Raw genomic sequence first — 15,742 nt, forward strand, 5'->3', positions numbered from 1 at the left:
GCGTTCAGAAAACTCCAAATTCTGCAATAATACAGTAGTAGGTATTTCAAACTCTTATCAAAACCTGCCTCTACAGTGACTGCATCCTTCTGCTGAGGAAAATAAACCAATCTTTATCTTATTGTAGCCATTCCAGCACTTCTTCAGTAAGCAGACTCTGGATGAAGAAAGATTTCATACAGTATGTATTAGGTTCTGGATGCATTTGCTATGCTCTCAATTTTTTAGTCTAAGAATATTTTATTTAATTAATAAGAGACAATACCAGAAAAAATACCCATCAATGCTAAAGATTTAATTTTGATGCAACATACAGCACTTCTTTTTTGAAAAGCTTATCAAAATTCTGAGCAGTATTGACAAAACCACAAGAGCACAGAGTCTGACTGCACGATCAGCTGTCTGTGTCTATGCTACACACTGTTAACCACAAGCAGTGTTCGAGCTAAATATATCTGCAATGCAGAAATGGCAGATACTTTGTTGTTTAGAATTTCGATTAATTACAACATGTTCTTCCACCCTTAGAAGTAATAAAATAAAAGAGAGAATATACAAAAATGTAATGCTGATTTCCTTTGCATACTGTATATATTAGACACAACAGACCATGAAAGCCATCATAAGTATGCTGACCTAAATAACGCTAAGAAGACTTAAGCAGCATACAACCATATTCACTGTCAAAGCAAGAAAAACAAAACAACGATTGTCTAATCAAACTGAAAGCAACAACTCACTACCACAGTATGAATTCTACGTACTGTATGTGCACACCTTATGTTATGATGAGATGCAATGCTCCTTTGTTTTTTCCTCAGAGGCTTTTCTTAGCTACAGTTGCACGACATTCTGACATCACGGCGGTCAATGCAGCCACTGAAGTGTTGTCGGTTGTTTTATGACTAAAATGATTTTAGAAAATTAAATCTCATCTGCAAATATACAAAATCTCACACAACATATTTAACATCTTTCCTCTATTTTCTGAAATTAATACTGTGCATCTTGTTTGGCTGCATACATTAAACGGATATCACCCTCTACAGAGCTTGCGACAGGGTAATTGTGGGAATTAGATTTTTATAAACCAGTAGAGGTACACATTTCAAGGAATGCCACTCATTTTCCTGAAACACTCAAATTACAGTCAAATGTTTAACACGTGGAACAAAAATATACAAAGGTTAAAAAAAAAAGCTGCTTATCTGAGGTTTTGAAAAAATGCTTAGTAAGCAAAAGCTGTTCTGCTACATTTCCATTGTCAATGTATCCCCAAGGGGAGAACGAGAGAGAAATGGAACAGCTTGCTATGATCGGCATTACATTCCCTTAAGGCTGAACTGTCAGGTAAGTAAAGCAAAGCCTAAAATCTACCTCTTTCTACAATCAGGATTTCCTTATTTTTGAAAATGTTTTCTGTGGGTCATCATTTCTTCTTTCCTTCCCTTCCCCAAACTACATACAACTAATACCTCTTTAAATACTGGGAAACAGACTGTTTATTCCTAAATGCTAAGAAACAATCTGAATATATTTTATCAAGGTATTTTTTAAAATTAATCTTACTTGCTTAATGCATCATTGTAAATTGAATGTATTTCAAACAAAAAGAATCAATGTAAATTGTTTCTGCTCTGATATTGAAATAAATGAATGTTTGTGTGCATTGCTAACTACTTTTCTGTGCAAATTCCAATCTTCCACAAGGGAGAGCTAATAATAACGATACTATTAATTCAGAAAATAAGTTACACAGTAATAACTAGAGACTGCCATACAAATACATATATATAAAATGTAGGCCTTTCTAATAACTAATAGATACTTGATTAGATGCTAAGGATTCTTTCTTTCGGTTTGTTTGTTTTATTTTGGTTAAAGTGAATATTTTTCTCTGAAATTTGAAGATTTTTCACTATGAAAATATATCTGGCTTTGGCATTTTGTCCTGTTTGGTTTAAAGGCTGGGCATCAGATGATCCAAACAGTGTGTACTTTAAAATATGCAGAATCCTCTTCCATTAATAACACATCTATCACACAGCAATGAAACCAGGCCAGCAACAGAAGAGGCCAGAGTTATAAAAACAGCTTTCATTCTAATATAGGATTAAAAAATAATTGAAAGTTACGAAATAATTTTTTGTTAGGAGCTGTCTGTTTTTGTCATACAAATGCAGCAATACACAATTAAAATGGTTAGTCCCAGGAACTCTTAGAATTTGTGAAGGTTCAGAAGTTGGCAAGAAATTTAAGAAGATACCATAGTCTCAGTCCTGGCCATTTTAAAGCCATGGTGAAAGTCACAGTGACTTTAAAGGAAAAGGATTTGGGTCCAATGTCAGTAAAGTATACTGGGCTTACAGAGAAGCGTGGCAGCATGCTAAATTTTTGTGATGGTACAAACCAATTATCCAACTGCTAGGTTTGCTTTAAGATGAGTAACTGCAGCAAGAGGCAGATTTCAACAGGGTCCTGCAAGTAATCTGTCCCTTGGTTCCTGGGATTACCATTTCCCCTAGTAAACTGTAACAGTACTGTCCACTTTGCCTGAGAGAGGGCAAGAAACTTTGTGTGGTCGAGGTAATAGGAGGCACCTACACAGCAATTAGCACATTCCTGATGTGCAAGTGCCTCACCTCCACTGACTGATCAGGGAGCAAGGCTGTTCCTAAACCTGTGTGTGTGTGTCTCTCTCTCTCTCTCATTTTACAAACCGTGCACTAATGGACCATTTTCAATGCTTGCATGTATTCCTGTGGTTATGTATTTGCATGATTTTACTTATGGCTCTCTTAACAGTTAATTTCTGTAAAGAAATAAATTTCTGAGGCCTTCCAGACAGTTTCATCTGTGATGAATGATTTAAATAACCAGGGAGAGCTGATATTGTGATGGGTGCAATTTAGGCATTTATGAAAACCAACCCTTTAATTCTTAGGCTAAATTAGAGACTTCAGTCTGGTCTACACACAGATTTTATACCGGTATCACAATTTTGGTTAGGGGGTGTGATTTTTTACATCAATATTTTAGGGCTGTCGATTAATCGCAGTTAACTCATGCGATTAACTCAAAAAATTAATTGCGATTAATTTTTTTAATAGTGATTAATCACAGTTTTAATCACTCTGTCAAACAATAGAATACTGCTTGAAATTTATTAAATATTTTGGATGTTTTTCTATATTTTCATATATATTGTATTCTGTGTTGTAACTGAAATCAAAGTGTATATTATTTTTGATTACACATATTTGCACTGTAAAAATGAAAAACAGTATTTTTCAATTCACCTCATACAAGTACTGTAGTGCCATCTCTTTTTTGTGAAAATGCAACTCACAAATGTAGATTTTTTTTGTTACATAACTGCATTCAAAAACAAAACAATTTAAAACTTCAGAGCCTACAAGTCCACTCAGTCCTACTTCTTGTTCAGCCAATCACTAAGACAAACAAGTATGTTTACATTTACAGAAGATAATGCTGCCCTCTTCTTATTTACAATGTCACCTAAAAGTGAGAACAGGCATTTGCATGGCACTTTTGTAGCCAGCATTGCAAGGTATTTATGTGCCAGATATGCTAAACATTCGTATGCCCCTTTGTGCTTCGATCATCATTCCAGAGGACATGCTTCCATGCTGATGATGCTCATTAAAAAAATAATGTGTTAATTAAATTTGTGACTGAACTCCTCGGGGGAGAATTATGTCCCCATCTGTTTTACCTGCATTCTGCCATATATTTCACGTTATAGCAGTCTTGGATGAATACCCACCACATGTTGTTCATTTTAAAAACACTTTCACTGCAGATTTGACAAAAAGTGAAGAAGGTATCAATGTGAGATTTCGAAAGATAGCTACAGCACTCGACCCAAGATTTAAGAGTCTGAAGTGCCTTCAAAAATCTGATTGGGACGAGGTATGGAGCATGCTTTCAGAAGTCTTAAAAGAGCAAGTCTTAAAAGAGAAACTACAGAACCTGAACCACCAAAAAAGAAAATCAACCTTCTGCTGGTGACATCTGACTCAGATAATGAAACTGAACATGCGTCGGTCTGCACTGCTTTGGATTGTTATTGAGCAGAACCCATCATCATCATGGATGCATATCCTCTGGAAGGGTGGTTGAAGCATTAAGGGACATATGAATCTTTAGCACATCTGGCATGAAAATATCTTGCAACGCTGGCTACAACAGTGCTATGCCAATGCCTGTTCACACTTTCAGGTGACACTGTAAACAAGAAGCGGGCAACATTATCTCCTGCAAATGTAACCAAACGTGTTTGTCTGAGCGTTTGGCTGAACAAGAAATAGGACTGAGTGGACTTGCAGGCTCTACAATTTTACATTGTTTATTTTTGAAGGCAGGTTTTTTTTGTACATAATTCTACATTTGTAAGTTCAACTTTCATGCTAAAGAGATTGCACTACAGTACTTCTATTAGGTGAACTGAAAAATACTATTTCTTTTGGTTTTTTACAGTGCAAATAATTGTCATAAAAATAAATATAAAGTGAGCACTGTACACTTTGTATTCTGTGTTGTAATTGAAATCAATATATTTGAAAATGTAGAAAACATCCAAAATATTTAAATAAATGGTATTTTATAATTGTTTAACATGCGATTAATCACGATTACGTTTTTTAATCGCCTGACAGCCCTAAAATATTTACAACCATACAACAACTAGTGTGGATGCAGTTGTTTCAGTATAAAGGTGCCTTAGAGCAGTATAGCTTATTCTCCTTCCCACATGGAAGATATACTGCTTTAACTATAACTGTATAGTTAGAATAGTACAATTTATGTACGTAGACATTAGAGCTGCGTGGGAAATAGACTTTCAGTTTCACAGGAAATTCCATGATTTAGAAAAAATTTTCATTCTGAAATGGAACAAAACCAAAAAAAAATTTCAAAATTTACTATAAAGCAAAATTCCAACTTTTTGCTTTGTTTTAGGTGGATCAAAATGTTTCATAATGAGGAAATCAAAACATTTTTTCCAACACTGAAATTTTTTAACTTGTTTTCCAAATTATATAAAAAACAATTTTGTTTTGAAAAGTCATTTTGATATGAAAAAATGAAATATTTTGTTCCACTAGTGTTGAAATGAGACATTTTGACATTACAGTAATACTTCATTTTGTGTTTTTTCCAAATGATATGTTGTCAAAAATCAACACTTTTACTTGACAAAAATGGCATTTTTAATCGAAATATTGTTTCAACAAATCATTTCGACCAGCTATAGTAGAAAAGGCTTAGAGAAAAGGTCTGTTTGAATCTGATTCTGTTTCACTCAATAATTCAGGTAATATCTTTGTGGCTTGAAGTCATACCTTTGTTTTTCCCACCACAAACACAATAGATCTCCATCTTTTTAGGGAGCCTGTACAGCCTTCCCTCACAACTAGGGTGACCAGATCTCCCAATTTTATAGGGACAGTCTCGATATTTGGGGCTTTTTTTTATATGGGCTCCTATTACCCCCCACCCCATCCCCATTTTTCACACTTGCTATCTGGTCACTCTACTCACAACCATGCTCTAGAGGAGGGTTCTTCAGCTCTCAGGATACTCATTTGTGTTTCAGTGGAAGACCACTTTGTGCTACATCCCACACACTAAGGATACATCACACACTCAGGATAAACGGGAAAGTGGGACCTCTGCCTTTTGCATTTTTATTCCCCAATGATTTTTTGATGAATTTTCTACTGGCTTTTTAGGCCAGATACCCATTATGTTTGAATAATCCATTAACATCAAAGGCCTTGGGCCACAGCTAATTTCACTCTGTTTTTAATGTCATCCATCCAGCATCCTCTTTATCATGGAACTAATGGAGTTAAAAAGACAAATATAACTGACGTAGTTTAGTTCAGAGATTAAAAGGACAAACTGGTCCAAAAATTGCTATGACTAGCTCCCTTACACAGTTTTGAAAATCCCACCCTAGAATCTCAGCTATGCCTAATGTCCACAGGGCATAGCTGAGAGGGATGGGACCATAAAGGAGCCAACTGTAGTTCCTTTATTATCGTTGTCTATTATTTGTATTATCATGGCACCTAGGAGCCTCAGGCATGTACCAGGACCCCACTGTGCTAGGCACCGTACAATCAGAGGACAACCAGACAGTCTCTCCCCATAGAGTTTAGTTCCTTGATGCTATGACAGGTTCTATACTGGGCCTTATGTACTTAAGAACATTTACTTACTTTCCTGGTTGTGCTAATCTATGCCAGCTGGGTACAAACCCTAAATGCCAGTATTCCAGCCAAGAGGAATACTCTAGCTATTACTCCTTTCCCTCCTCCATGACCTCTACTCTAGAGGCTATATGACCGAGAAATGTACAAACCAGTTGTGCCTGCTATGCCAGTTGAAATTGTCTGCACACCAGGACAATCCTTAGCTGGGGAGATCTGGTGGCCTTTTTCACTGGAGGAGCAGTGCAAAGGGGTGAAACTGCAGAATAGAACATGTCCCGCTGTCTGCCTCATGTGAATTTATCCACGGAAATCAACCTATTGTCAAAACTGTGGATAGAGAAAATAAGATCTGTTACACAGAATTCACGACCATTTCATCAGAATTTCAAATGTGATTAAACTAATATTAGCTTGCTGACTACATGGAATAAATCAATGTACCTGTGTATATGCAGTCTCAGAAAGGGCAACCCAATTTATGGCCAGACATAATATCATATGCAAAATTATACTCAATAGTTTAAATTAATCCTTTTCAAACACACTGTAGTGAGACTCTCCCTCATTTTATTAGCAGCATCTTGTCAGATGTGAACTACTGTTATTAGCTGGTATGCCTTTCTGCGTTGTTTAAAACAAACACCACCAAGAACAGATAATGACTTAACATCTTTGGTTACTGAGAACGTTCTTGCATTTTAATTTACATATTTATCTGCTGTCATAATGGCTCAGCATTACACAGACAAGTGGTAGCAAGCAAATTATATTCTAAGGGTCTTATCCTGCAGAAAGTGTGTGCCACGTAATGGGTACACATCTTCCATCCAAGTGGAGTTCTGCAGTTGGCAGAGGCAGAGATGGCTGATGACCAACATAAGTGGTGGGGATGCAATTAGCAAGGTGTCCCCTCCACTTCCCTGTCCTCAACTCTCTCCTTCCCCTGCAGGTATACTTTGAAAAGGAAAAAGGAAAAAATGGTGATAATTTTCCTATTTTTTGTGATGGAATCTAGATACCATGGTGATGAGTGTTGTATAAGCACCTTAGAATAGTTTAGACAGATAGGTGTGCTCTACCTCATATCTGTGTAATTTTTCCATTACACTGTTGTACACCTTTATTTTGCATCAGACACAGGGCTAAATCCTGCTGTATACTGCCTGGGTGCACAAGTGAATAGGCAGAGGAAAAGTGGGCTCATGGAGTCTCTTCTCTCTTTAGTGCAGCCACACAGCAAGACAGCAGGATTCCTAATGCTTGACAGCGTGAATCCTATGGCCAGCTAACATGCTTTCCGGCCCTCTGTAGATCCAAAGGTTCATGGATTGCCAGCTAAGGGATGTGCACAGGCCAGAACAGGAGGGCTATAGTAGTCAAAGGCAACACTGGACAACTTGCTGGCTAGATGGTGTTGATCACATCACACGAATGAGTATACCAGCATATTTACTCAACACCACAACAGGACGCAGAAAACCTGGAGATGCACAGAAAATTGGGGTCGCTGCCACTTGCTGGGCTTTGCAAAGGTGTTTGCTGATTCTCCAGGGATAAGGTGTCTACGCCATAGGCTGTAGGTGATATGCCATATTCCAAACACTAATGTAAGAGGGAAGGTCAGGAATAAGGGACAATGCCAAGGATGAGTAGACATGTAAAACTCCAATGAATGTACTTCCATTAAAATAAATAAATAAATAAAAATCAGTGTATAACAGAGGCATGGTTGGGCAGAGATTAAGATTTAAAAAAATACACAGTGTGCCTGTATGCTGAGTGATTGTTTCACAGAGTTTTGCTCTTAGCAACAACAGCATTCACATGGTCCACAATAGGCTATGAAATTAACACCTCAGTGATATGAACAGAGCTGAGTTCACACGTTTGCTATACTTGTTTAGCAAGGTATAGTTTTCTGCACAGCTGGGTTAGACAGAGCAGCAATTTATTAGTTACACTGAGAAGGCTACTGCTCTTTTTTAAAATGAAAGCTAAGACTCTGCAGAAAACAGTAAAAATTGTAAGATATATAATGCTTTTTGGGAAGGTGTGACCATGCCTAAACTGTGTATAAGGGGATCCACCTTCAGCTTTTGCTTAGGGGGCAATTATATATTGTTATATCCTTGGTTCAGCCCTATCTTTTCATAAAGAGGGGCTGTATATTGGTGAAGCATTCAGAGCAGACACAAATGCCTGTGCTCTATAGACAAACTACAGAATCATTTTACAGTTCCTGAGATTTTATGAAAACAAATTGGTGTGGACTAAAATGCAAACGGAACCCCTTTAAAAGAAAAGCCCTTTCACAGAATATGAAAGATGCGATGGCTTTATTGACCTGTGCGAACACCCCCACAAGTTGTTTCTCAATATTCTTCCTGTAACATGACATCCAAAATTGTCACAATACACAAAATGTGGCCTCACTGTCTCTTTGAACAGTGCCTGAATGACCTCTTTTGATGTGTGTGTGGGCTAACCCTCTAGTTCTACACCGGAAAATCCTGTAGCTTTCTAAACTGCTACCAGACATTGCACTGATGCTTTCAAATATCTACCCCCATCACTCCCATACCGAACTAAGGTATTGCATTTAAAGGCAGAATTCCTTTTTTATTTTTTACACTGCACTCATTACTTTAATTTTTTCTCCATGTTAAATTCCACGCATCACTTGTCAGCCCAAACCTAAATATTTCCTAAGTCTTTTAAAATCTAATTTCTTTTCCCTTTGGCCTTTATAGGCATTTCTACATCCCCTACTTCCTCTCGCCTCTGATCTTAGTGAGAGCCAGCAGCTCCCTGTAACACAGTATCAGACACTCATATGGCCACACTGCAACAAAGACCGGTGATTGGCCCATGTCAGCTGACTCAGGCTTACGGGGCTGAGGCTGCAGGGTTATAAAATTGCAGTGTAGATGTTTGGGCTTGGGCTGGAGACTGAGCTCTGGCTCTCTCCTCTGCCTCTCCCACACCCCGCTCCCAGCTGGGTCCCAGAGCTCAGCTTTTGGCCTGAGCCTGAATGTCTATACTGCATTTTACAGATTCACAGCCCAAGCCCAAGTCAGCTGACAAAGGCAAGCCACAGGTGTTTAACTGCTTTGTAGGCATACCCACTAAGATCCTGGGTAGAGAGGGGTTCCTCTGAGCCCATCAAGTGCTTGCCCCTGGATAGAGATACATAGGCATATATGCTAAGTCATGCTTATTTATGTCAGCCAGTATATAAGAGGAGCAATGGGGAAATAGGGTTGAGACAAAGGAAGTCCTGCAGGAAAATGCTAGGGACTGGGAGAAAGCTTATGCTGAGCTTTGTTTTTTGGGAAGGTTTTTTTTTTTTTTTTGCTTCTTAAGTTACCAACAAAGTCAAACTCGAGGAGAGCGTAAATTTGGATTGCATACAGTCTGTATGTACTCTGTTCATTGCAGGTGCAGATTCCACAAGCTCTCTCTCTCTCTAGTTCTGTGGTCCCCAAACTTTTCATGGTCGCACCCCCCGCATGGGAGCCAGAGCTGGGAGTGCGGCTGCAGCTGGGGGGTCGGGGCCATGGACAGGGGTAAGGGGGCTGACTAGGCTGGGGCCACAGCTAGGGGCAAATCTGGGGCTGGGAGCGGAGCCATGGCTGGGGCTCGAGCCAGGAGCAGAAACCGCGGCCAGGCCACAGTCAGGGGCCAAGGTGGGGGCAGAGCCAGAGCAGAGCACTTCCTCCCTGCCCTGCCCCCATGGGGGTTGGCCTGGGCTCCACCACACCCCCCCAAAAATATTGTCCATGCCCCCCAGGGGGAGCGTGCCCCAGAGTTTGGGGGGCCTCTGCTATAGTTAAGGTTGCATAACACTCCTTTATACACCCATGTTTAAAGTCACTCATAGCTGTCTGAAACTTTGCCTTTCAGGCTGAAGTTTTGCAGGCTTGGTCTCATACAAAGATGCTTCCCTTCACCCCACCTCAGCCCCCAAGTTTGTTCAGAAACTCTTCAACTGTTTGGGAGAATGAGAATGAAAATAATACACTTTCCCTATTATTAAAAACATTCTTGCAACTTTTTTTGAACAGCATCAGTGCCAGAACAAGCAGGAGAGAAATGTCTTCAGATGTTCCAGTAGAAACAGCTTTGGATTTGACAGAGTTATCATAAAATCAAACATCACTTAAGAAGTCAGAGAGATCCCACTCTTAAAACCTATGTGAACACAAGACTCTCTCACCAACTCTAAACTGCAGTCTTCACAACTTGCATAGAGTCAAAACTCACTCTCTTGTTGGGGGTCTGACTTACCAACAATGAACATTAGAACAGTATGAAGTCCATTGCAAGCCTTCGCCCTCAGCCTTGGATGCCCCTAAGGTTCCTACCACGAGGCTGTTCAGCCCACCTACTATGTCCTCTCTGATTCTGACCCAAGATTCCTTTGACTGTGCAGCCCAGCTCTGAAGCTTGCTTTCCCCTTTTATTCCCTCCTGGCAGATGATTTTGGGTGGGGCTGGCTTCAAATCTGTCTTCATGACTATTAATCAGTTATATATCAATGACCAGGACTATTAACTGTAAACCTCAGATTTTTAATTTCTTCTTTTCATGTTCCAGGTTGGGGTTTGTCCACCCAGTCACACCTCATCTTATGCTGGCCTCATCCTATCACACCCATCATATACGGGTCTCACTGCCATGTTTATGAACCATTTTACAGCTCTTCACCCCAAACAGCCAAACTGTACTGGTGTAGCACGAACTGTGTTTAAACTTAGACATGACAACAAGGTCAGTATAGAGGGGGATCTAGCTGCTCTAAAAAAGAAATAGTCCTACATCACCTGACAAATTAAATAATTTTCTCTAAACACTCAGCACCTTTCTGGCAGCCCAAAAGTGAAACTCCTCCTCCCGTTTCCTGTAGGGTCTGCACAAGGAGGCAAAGGCAGAGGACACTCTCCTCATCAGAATGAAACTCTGTTAATTTTCAGAACAAAACTAGTCAGCATCTGCAGCACTAACCTGTTAAAACGAAACTGCAGAAAAGGCTCTATTAATAACAAGGCATTTCTATAGCACATTTTATCCAATGATGCCAATGCTGATTACATACATTAATTGAGCCTCACTACAGCCCTGTAAGGTGTTATCATCCAAATTTTACACATGGAGAAACAGAGAGGGGTGAAGTGCCTTGCCCAAGGTCACACAGTGTTAGTGGGAAAGCCAGGAACAGAACCCAGGACCCTATGCTCAAGCCACTAATCCTACAGTTGCACTGTATGAAATAAAGAGACTCTGCAACGCTCCTCCCAGCTAAGAAGGATCTTTGTCTGTCATGTGAAAAGGGGATATTAGATACAAAAGCTCAAAAAGGGATTCCAAACCATGCTACATTTGCTAGGAGGAAGCAAACAGTAGACTTGGCAGTTAAGTGTTCTCTGAAATCTGGTGGGAACCAAGTGACATTCTTTCACTTCCTCCTGGAGGATTTGAAAAGCTGATACCCTGAACTACAGACTTCTCATGCAGAAAGTTCAACATTTGATGAATCAGGCTTTGTCCTGGTAAAATCCCAATACAGCAAGTCCAAAATGACAAAACTCCCCCATACCTAATCCAACAGCCCTTTTATCTTACTGTAGCCTGTTGGAGATTTCCTCATCGCACCTAGGGTCACCTTCAAACTATCCTCCCAAAGAATGCATTCCACATCTGTTCTATCTCTGAATAATTGCATTTAATATACTGTAAGGTACTTTTAGTTATTACAGTAACCTTACATTTATATTGTAGCTTTCATCCTGAAGGCTGTAACTATCTACATTGGGATGTTGCCAGGGCAGCAGGGTTAGCACCTTATTTGTTGTGGAAACGCTACAGTGTCTTCAGAACCAATATTTTTTAAAAAGAAAACTCACATGTATGCTAGCACTGTTACAACAACTAAGCATGCAACTCAGGTATTTGCATGGAGAAGTGACCATTTAGAGGCATAAGTGGCCATCTGCACATTAAATTGCAGTAACTGCATGAGCAAATGTAGGCGGTGTCTTTTTGAAAACATGGCCCTTAATGATCAAAAGTGATCATGTTCTCAATTTTACATCACTGGAAAGAGCACTTCTATCAGCACACATTGCTCCCTAACATCTTACAGAAGCACTGGTTTTTTAATAGACACATGCGGGGAAGTATGTCCATCTTGTACACGTGGAGAAATCTCTGCTCAGAATGGAAAGCAGAATGCAGTATTAAATCACAGAACAATTTACATTTAACAACAAATATAGCCTGTTCCGGTCATATTACAAACCTAAAATAATAGAATTTAATAACCTTGAGGTAGGGACCATCTTTCTGTCATGTGTATGTAGAGGGCCACTCTGTGTTGGCCACTGTGGATGCTACTACAGTACAAATAGTTATAATACTAACAGAGAATTATATCCTTATTTTAAGTATTTGAAACATCCTAAAACCCTCTACAACAGGGTTTTAATTTTGATTAATCAACTCTATAGACAGGTTACAGTTTTGTATTAAGTTTTATAGGACTTTTATATCAGGGATTTCAGCCAGATATCCAAGACTAAGACATGCTCTGTCCATAAACAAAGATGGACGTCATTTTACTGAGTCTCAAATGCTGAAAATGTTCTATTAATAAAACTCTCATTCCTTGTTTTAGGGGAGTACAGTGCTTTTAACACAGAAAACAAACAAACTAAAACTTTTGGCATGCAATGAGTATGTATCAGGAGTTCAAATGGAAAAGTGAAATGGCTTCATTTATTCACAATATCTACAGGAAAAATATAATTTAGCAACAAAATATTGTGTAATCTCATTTTATACTACCCTACGTGAAATACCCACATCACTGAACAGTACAATACTTTATACATTACTCTGTGTTTTGCTGCAGCGATTCTCAACCTTCCAGGCTACTGTGCCCCTTTCAAGAGTGTGATTTGTCTTGCATACCCCAAGTTTCATCTCACCACTTGTTTATAAAATCAGACATAAAAATACAAAATGTCACAGCACACTATTATTGAAAAATTGTTTACTTTCTCATTTTTATCACACAATTATAAAATAAATTTACTGAAATATAAATAGTGTACTTACATTTCAGTGTGATACTTGAGCCTGTTTTTTACTTATGAGCCTTGTCTGAAGCCGAAGCCCTGCTGCCCAGGGCTGACTCACGTAACTTATCTTCGCAGGGCCCTGGGCAGTTGTCCTGCTTGCCACCCCCTAAAACTGGTCCTGCACTTGCAATCCCCTTAAACCCATCCCATGACTCCCCTGCGGGCTGCAACCCCCAGGTTGAGAAACATTCATCTGGATGAGTTGATGTACCTCCTGGAAGATCTCTGAGTACCCCCATGGATACATGTAACCCTGGTTGAGAACCACTGTTTTACTCTGAATTAGTTTTGCTTCTAGCTACCCTGATTTCATTCTTGCTCCTCCTGTTTTCATGACAATCTAGATCTAATTTTTAAATTCCCATTGATTATTGGCAATTAGCTCCCTTCTTTTGCCTGACACTGTAAAAGGACACTGTTTTACATTGACTTAAATAGGATCTAACCCTATTTCAGAGATTTGAAATCTTCGCTGGGTTGTCAGAAGCTAGTGCTTACTTGCCAAAGAACAAGTACACTAAGTTCTTCTTCACCTTCTGGAAGACATGAAGAAGAGCTCAGTGGAGGTCAAAAGCTTGTCTCTTTCACCACCAGAAGTTGCTCCACTCAGAAATATTACCTCACCCACCTTGTCTTTCAATCTAGAGAGTTCTTTAAGCTCCACCACCCATTATGCAAACATGGCAGCTGCTGCTCAACCTTGCCCTGGAAGAATTTGGTATGGAGTTGAAGGAAGTCATAACTCTTAGAAATTCACATAACAGACTAGACCCCACACAGAGGTTTCAGACAAACAGAACAAAAGGATGGAGTTTGTGGATAAATCTGTAAAAGAACCACAACAACCAGCTGTCAGGAACCTCCTCTACTAAATTTGAGATCTCTGTAAGCATTGGAGAAAAAGAATCAGCAGTCATGTTAAATATATATACACAACAATATCAATGTTTATATATTTATTAATGATTAGATCAGGCAGACTCATATAAATATTTGTTCAGTGCTTATGAGCCAGACTCTGATCCTGCAGGTATGCTAAAAAAGGGAAAAATACTAGCTTGCTAGAATTATTAGAGAAAGATATGATAATCTGTGCAAGATTTTTGCAAGAACTGTGAAGTAAAGAATAAATATTTTAGCAATGTACTAACCACAATAACTAATGAATGTTTGAATTAGCAAAATATGATGTACCCACCAAAAAGACATAAGCAAACAACAGATGTCCAATTATGCAGTTGGAAATTTATTAAATGGGACAAAAAGTTATGAATGATACTAAAAATAAGATCTGTCTGTGTGTGGAAAGGAAGAAATAATGGACATGAAACTGTGAACAGCTCAGGTATAAGAATGACCACCTATAATCAGACTGTCATTAGCTGCAAGGCTTGATTCTCCAGATTTTGGTAAAGTATTCCTTTCTGTTATTTACTAACAACTGTTTAATAAACTCAGTCAAGCTGCATTATCTGATATCTCTTTAATTACTAAAATTCCAATCCCTGAAAAACATTACTTATTGATTCTTATTATTGATTACAATACACAAAACCACCAGTCTCTCTTTGTAAAGAACTACTAAGATGCTGAACTTGCAGCCATTGCACCTACAGCTCAACTGCTTCTTAAGACCAACTTCAAGCATTAACCATCCTATTAAACCATTTAAGGAAAAATACCAGATAATATTAATATTCTTAAGAAAATGTTATTTTCAGGACATCTGACGGTAGGACACACCTTCCTCCAGGAATTCAGTCGCACTGTTTTTTGTTCTCACAGGCCACGATTATCCCATACTTATGCTGGTTTAAAACTGATGTAGCTCCATTGACTTCAATGTACACTAGTGTAACTGAGAGCAGAATCAGGTAACTGAAACCTCCCATTTGCTTATGCTGCACATTTCCTCTCCCTCCGACCCCCCTTTTTTTTTGCATTCTGGCTTTATCATATTTGTTTCCTTGACAGGATTATAAAATCTTCCTTCCTTCTTCATCACCTTCTGAGAGAGGCCACTGAAGCCAAATGATTTTTATAAACTAATTTAGAATATGAAAGCACTGGATACTGAAGCCACAGAACAGGTACAGTGCAGTCAGCTGCAGTGCATGTTTCCCCATGAACCCTGCCAGCATGCCTAAACTCAGACCTGGAGAAACTACCCTTAGGAGCAGTAGAGTGGCTCAGTCTCCATGCCTAATCAATCATTAATTTCTCTGCTGGGATGTCTACAAGGGTACCAGTTGTTACACAGTGTCTTATGTTGTGGATAGAGCCTTCAAATGCTAACAACTTTTGAGCGCTGCCCAGCTGAACCAGATCTGAACAGTGACTTAGCAGTGAAAGGCTGTTATT

General features: G+C 39.0%; 1 long non-coding RNA gene across 1 annotated transcript; it reads left to right on the plus strand.

The window, feature by feature from the left end:
• The first annotated feature begins 1,260 nt into the window (after positions 1-1,260).
• On the plus strand, positions 1,261-15,459 carry LOC311526768. Its single transcript, XR_014713127.1, has 3 exons — positions 1,261-1,350; positions 15,167-15,255; positions 15,356-15,459. It is a non-coding gene; the product is annotated as an uncharacterized lncRNA (long non-coding RNA).
• The last annotated feature ends 283 nt before the right edge of the window (positions 15,460-15,742 follow it).

This window comes from Lepidochelys olivacea (assembly GCF_965140295.1).
Source record: "Lepidochelys olivacea isolate rLepOli2 genome assembly, chromosome: 9".
NCBI classification, from domain to species: Eukaryota; Metazoa; Chordata; order Testudines; family Cheloniidae; genus Lepidochelys; species Lepidochelys olivacea.